General features: G+C 37.4%; 1 pseudogene; it reads left to right on the top strand.

Moving 5' to 3' along the window:
• The first annotated feature begins 3,080 nt into the window (after positions 1–3,080).
• Positions 3,081–3,984, top strand: LOC119543594 (annotated as a pseudogene).
• The last annotated feature ends 2,016 nt before the right edge of the window (positions 3,985–6,000 follow it).

A 6,000-nucleotide genomic window follows, 5' to 3' on the forward strand; every position in this document is an offset into this window, starting at 1 on the left:
TATGTGAATTAACTGGTAAAGGTCTGAGTATCCAGTCCACAAAGCTGAATGATAAGATTAAATTCTTATGAAAAATCAACTGGGTCTTCAGTAGGATTCAGGAAGATATCACTATAGAAGGGGAGTTGGGCTAAGCTAGGACATAGAGGAAGAGGACAGAAGAGGTTTAAAGGAGGGTTAGAATAGTCAGAGTCAGGAGTTCCGGATAATTTTTCAAGCTTGGTAATACACCTAGATAAGTCTTTCTTAATTTAGTATATGGTTCTTTGAAGAGAGGCAATTTTAGAATTAGTTATATGTTTAGAAGTTTCCAAGTTCCAATTAAAATAAGTATCCCATTAGGCTTGCTTAGTTTTAGAGCCTCTATTTTCCAGTTGCGCTCACAAATATACCAATTTAGGCCTATCAAAAGATCCACTGTGGTCATTATAATTTGAGATTTTCTCTAGTGCACCAGGTCCAGCAGGATAAGATTTTACATGATGCAAGACCATAATTTTTGTACATAAAACCAGCTGGTGTGCCAGGTGGTGGTGAACCATTAGAGTTCTTAGATGCGTTGGAACCTGTTCTTTTCCAGTTAGTCCTAATGGTGAACAATTCTAAGTCCTAAACCTAAGAGAAATTGTCTGGGTTTTGGGCAAGTGTGATATTTTACAATGTGCCTTTCATGAGATTCTTGTTTTACCTAGTATACAGCCTGTGTTCTTGTTGTCTGACCCCTTGACCAGGGGTCCCTAGTTGTACAGAATTGTCTTGAGGGTGGTGGGCAAACTTGTGTCCATATAGCCCATCTGTGACCACCTTATCCTTTCATGGGATTTTCGGTCTTTGGAAGCTGAGTCTTCTCTTCAAATGGTGGCAGGTGTGCTAATGGCATTTAAGTGCCCATCCTGTGCCCACTAAAGCAATATTTAATTTCTCACAATCAGAACATAGGTCATATTGATGGTTAAGGAGGTGTTCCTCCACTGAAAAGAGGTCAATACCAAAGTGGGAGTCTAATTTAAAGTCCCACTTGAGTATCACCAGACAAGGAAAGTTTCCTTGTATGACAAAAAGGGCCAACAAAAGGACTGCTGACACCAGCCCAAACAAGAACAAAAGTTCAAATGCCCTTTACCAGAAGACACCCAAGGAAAGGCCAGAGCCTCAACCAAAAAGTGGGTGTTTTGGAACCAGGAGGACTCACCAACAGGAATCTGGGACTGTCAGGGAGATGACAGAGTGCAAGGGGCTCTTGCAGTTACATGCTCGAATCCAACAGCAGCTCCAGAGTCAGGTCGGTGGTCCCTTCAGATCCCGTTTCTGACACCATCTAATGTCAACCAAGAAATAACAAACTGAGCTGCAAGGCAACAAAGTATTTTATTTGGGGTCTTAAAATTTCAATTTGGAGAGCACAGATTCAGGTAGTATTTGGGTTTGCTAAAGCTGACGGAATGCAATATATACCAGAAATGGTTTCACTTTTACAATAGGGTTGTATTGACTTATAAGCTTACAGTTCAAGGGCCGTGAAAAATGTCAAATCAAGGCATCATCAGATGGTATTTGGACTCCTTTGTCACATGGGAAGGCACATTGCTGGCATCTGCTTGTCCTTCTCTCCTGGGTTTCATTGCTTCAGCTTCTGGCTTCTCCATCAGTGGATTTTTCTTTCAACTTCTCTGGGGCTTCTCTGAGCTTCTCTGGAGCTTTTTCCTTGTGTCCTTTATCCTCTTATAAAGGACTCCAGTAAAAGCATTAAGGCTCTTTTGAATGAGGTGGGTAACATTCCAACTGAAATAACCTAATCTGAAGGTCCCACCCACGATAGGTCTACACTCACAGGAATGGATTAAAAGAACACGATCTTTTCTGGGGTGCATAACTGCTCCAAACCAACACAGGTAGCAAGCTGAATTTTGTCCCATCTTGGCACTTCTAGGTAAAGGATTTTAAAGAAAAAGAAGATTCCATAAATTGTTTGCAATTGGTGGATATTCTGGGTGCTCCAAATGTCCTTCAGTTTAGATAGTTTACTGATTGCTTTATCTTGTTTAGACAGTGTACTGATTTCTTATCTGGCAGTTTGTTTTTAGTGTCTAGATGTCCTTAGGGTTTTGAGGAGCATTACTGCTTGAGGCTTTGCATACTTTGGCCATTTGTGATAACTGGCTGAGATTTGCTTAAGAGTCACTTCCTGAATGACCCTTCAACACCATTTTAAATCTCTTAGCCATAGTAGCTCCATTTTGTTTTATTTCTTTTCAGAGTGTTATCAAAAATTGTAAAAAAAAAAAAAAAAAAAATTATGTATACATAAAATTTATAGGAAATAGAGACTCATCAGACTGATTTTATGAAATACATTGGTGGTAGAGACGAGGATTGAGCATGACATGGTATTATTACTCTTGCGTTTTGATTACAGTTTAGTACTATGAAAAGTACATTTGAAAGTGTCTAATCAAAAAAATATTTAAGTCTAACATGACCAAAAAATTGGAAAGAACCCAGATATCCATCAAGGGTAAAAGAATAAATACAGTGTGGCATATTCATACAGTGGTGTACTGTACAGCAATGAGAATGAATGGACTATTGCAACATGCAACAAGCTGAAAGTGTCTCATAAACAATGTTGAGGAAAAGTAAAAAGGAATACCTAGCTTATGATATATTTTTATAAATTCAAAGGCAGAAAGAAATCATCTATCATAACAGAAGACAGAAGAATCATTAATTTTGGAAGTAGTGTTTGGAAGGAGCCTAAGGAGAGTTTCTGAGGAGCTGGTAATCTATTTCTTGATCTGAGTGTTGATTGCATGGACAAGTTCAATTTGTGAAAATTTATCAAGCTGTACAGTTAAGAGTTGCATAATTTTCCATATGCATCTTATATTTCAATTAAAAGTTAACTTTAAAAATAATCTTTAGGAGGCACCCTCTACACGTGGGGCCGCGTTTGAACGGCTCTAAGTGAGGCCGGGCCGGGTATCCCTGGGACGCTTTAGGCTACCAGGCGCGGTTCATCATCAGCACGAGGGCTGAAGTGAGGCGCCGCGGTACGACGGGGCGCCGGTGTTTAAGAGATTATGGCATCTGAAACCAACAATATTAAAAAACGGAACTTGTGTAATAATATTGAGGATCATTCCGTTGATCTTCCTAGAAAAAGGATCTCTAATTTCACTAATAAGAACATGAAGGAGGTTGAGAAATCTCCAAAACAGTTGCCTGCTTACGTAAATAGAATTGGACAAGCTGTGAAAAGCCCAGATAAACTATATAAGGTTATCTACCTCAGAAAGAAAGTTCACCTTTTCCAAATCCTTGTTATAGAAAAAACAGTCCCTGAGAAGTGGGAGATGTGACATGGCAAATAAAGAAAATGAAGTGGTTTGTACCCGCCACCTGCCTGAAACATTACGCCTTGATAGTTGAACATATTTGGTTAACTCCAGTGATTCTGGTTCTTCGCAGAGGGAAAGATCATCATCAAAATATAGTGGATTTTTTTCTGAGCTTTCTCAGGACTGTGAAACAATGGCACAAGTTTTGTTCAGCCAGAATTTAAGATTGAATGTAGCTTCACTTTCTGGAGGAAGAGAAGTATAAGTGAACTTGGAGCCTGTTTGCTGAGGATTGAAGATCTTGGCATTGTGGTGGATTGCCTTCCTGTGCTCACCAATAGTTCACAGGAAGAAAAACAATACATCTCACTTGGCTGCTGTGTAGACTTGTTGCCTCTAGTAAAATCACTACTTAAAAGCAAATTTGAAGAATATGTAATAGTTGGTTTAACTGGCTTCAAGCAGTCATAAAAAGGTGGTGGTCAGAATTATCATCCAAAACAGAAGTTACAAATGATGGAAATATTCAAATTTTAAAAGAACAATTAAGTGGATTGTGGGAACAGGAAACCATCTCACTTCGGTTCCAGGATATACTGGCACTATAGCTAAGGATGTAAATGCTTATTTATTACAATTGTATTGACAGGTTTCATCTACTGAAGAGTGCTTGGTTATTCAGAATATCCCTGGACTATCTGGTTTCCAAAAAATAATGTCTCCTCTGAGAACTATGAATTGTGAAAGAAATCAAAACCATTTTTTTTTGTTTTAAGAAGCCTCATAATCAAACCACTAATGAAATGTAACAATCTACTTTGCATTGAAGTGGAAAATATCCAAAAGGAGCAGCTTCAACTTCAATGAGGTGAAAGTGCAGTAAGAAGATTGTTTGCCTTTGCTGCATTTGGGATTTAAATAACCATATATTCGGTAACATTGTTTAAGAACTACTGGGTCTTAATTCAGTCCTGCATATTGCATAAGAATAATTTATACTATGTGAAAAAAAATGACAGGACTTATCACTAGGAACCAAAAAGACCAATCATCATTAATTTTTTAAGATTATGTTTTATGAGAAAACGCTTAGATGTGTGCAGCTGTTTTCTTATGTTGAAAAGACTGAAAGATTAAAACATAGCATATAATCAATATTAAATAATTTTGTCCATGCTGAGATACTATGTTTGCAAAATGCCTTAATTATTAATAAGCCCATGTGTTGTGATACCAATACCTGTTAAAAGATTTTATACCAACCATGTTTCTGGCATGATAAAATCATGGGATTAAATCAGGGGTTTACATTCACATAGAATGTTGATGTTTGAAACCTATTCCATGCCACTTTTTAAACTTAAAAACATTTTTAGTATCTCTTTTTTTTGTTGTTGTTGTTAGAATCATCATGTTGTGTATGTATGTGTTATGCCTATATAAAATTTTAAAAGGTGAATACATATTTGTATGAATGCTTAACTGGAAATTTCCATGAAGTTGGCTAATTTATGGTCACTTTTTATTGTATATAGATTTCTAATATTTTCAATTCTGTATCATTTAAGCTTCCTTCATTTGAGTAAATTCACTAAATATTTTTAAAAAATAATCTTTAAGGAAAAACAAGAAGTATAAGTGACTGATAAGTAAAAGCTAAAATGGGCAGGTAGCAGCCTGTAAATATTTACATTTGGTGGAGACAAAAAGCTTTTTAACTAGGCTAATGTATGTCAGGACAAGTAGCAACCCATTAAGACTCAAGGAATGTGCTCAAGGAGAACAATAATGACTTTTTATTTTTTTTTAAGCTTGAAGGTATCTTGAGCTGATATCAAATCATTTGTTTAGGGTCCCGTTGATGAAAGGAGTCTGATTTTTTAGTCCATCCAATGAAGAGAGTGGGCAGGATTCTCAGTTCCTAACATTCATCTGTGCACTGTTTTGTTCATTAGCTGCCCTCTTACTTCCAAGTGTAATTAACTCAACTTAGTCCACTCTCAACTGGAAGGCTGTATAATGTAATAAACGTTGGAGTAGAACAATCAGGTTAACCATTCGCTACCTGTGTAAACTTTGGCAAGTTTTAAAATTTCTCTAATCTTCAATTTCCTCATCTATAAAATGGGGGATAATAATAGTATCTTTCTTATATAGGTGTAGCCAAGATTAAATGAAAATAAAACCACTTAATCTCTGAAGCAAGTGGTGCCCTCTCCTGACCTCTTCCTTCTCTTCTGCATTCCATTGATCTTCAGCTTCTTGTTTCCCATATGTTTCAGTTTAGCAAATTTGTGGCTGCCAGAATGCAATATTCCAGAAATGGGTTGGCTTTTAACAATGGGATTTATTAAGTTACAAGTTACAATTCTAAGGCTGTGAAAATGTCCCAATTAAGGCATCAACAGGATGCGTTAGTATCTCTCTGTTCTCTTTCTCTCCCTCTTTTTTTTTTTTCCAGACACCTTCTCTGAAGAAAAGCTAACAGCATCTGGGGTTCCACTGTCACATGGAAGGCACCGGGCTGTTGTCTGCTGATCCTTCTTTCCCGGGTTTAGCTTCTGGTTTCAGTGGCTGTCTTCAAATGTCTCTGGACATTTCTCTGTTAGCTTCGCTGAGCTCTCTGAGGGTCATCTGTCTTTTATCCTCTCATAAGGGACTC

This window comes from Choloepus didactylus, chromosome 1 (assembly GCF_015220235.1).
Source record: "Choloepus didactylus isolate mChoDid1 chromosome 1, mChoDid1.pri, whole genome shotgun sequence".
Classification (NCBI taxonomy): domain Eukaryota; kingdom Metazoa; phylum Chordata; class Mammalia; order Pilosa; family Megalonychidae; genus Choloepus; species Choloepus didactylus.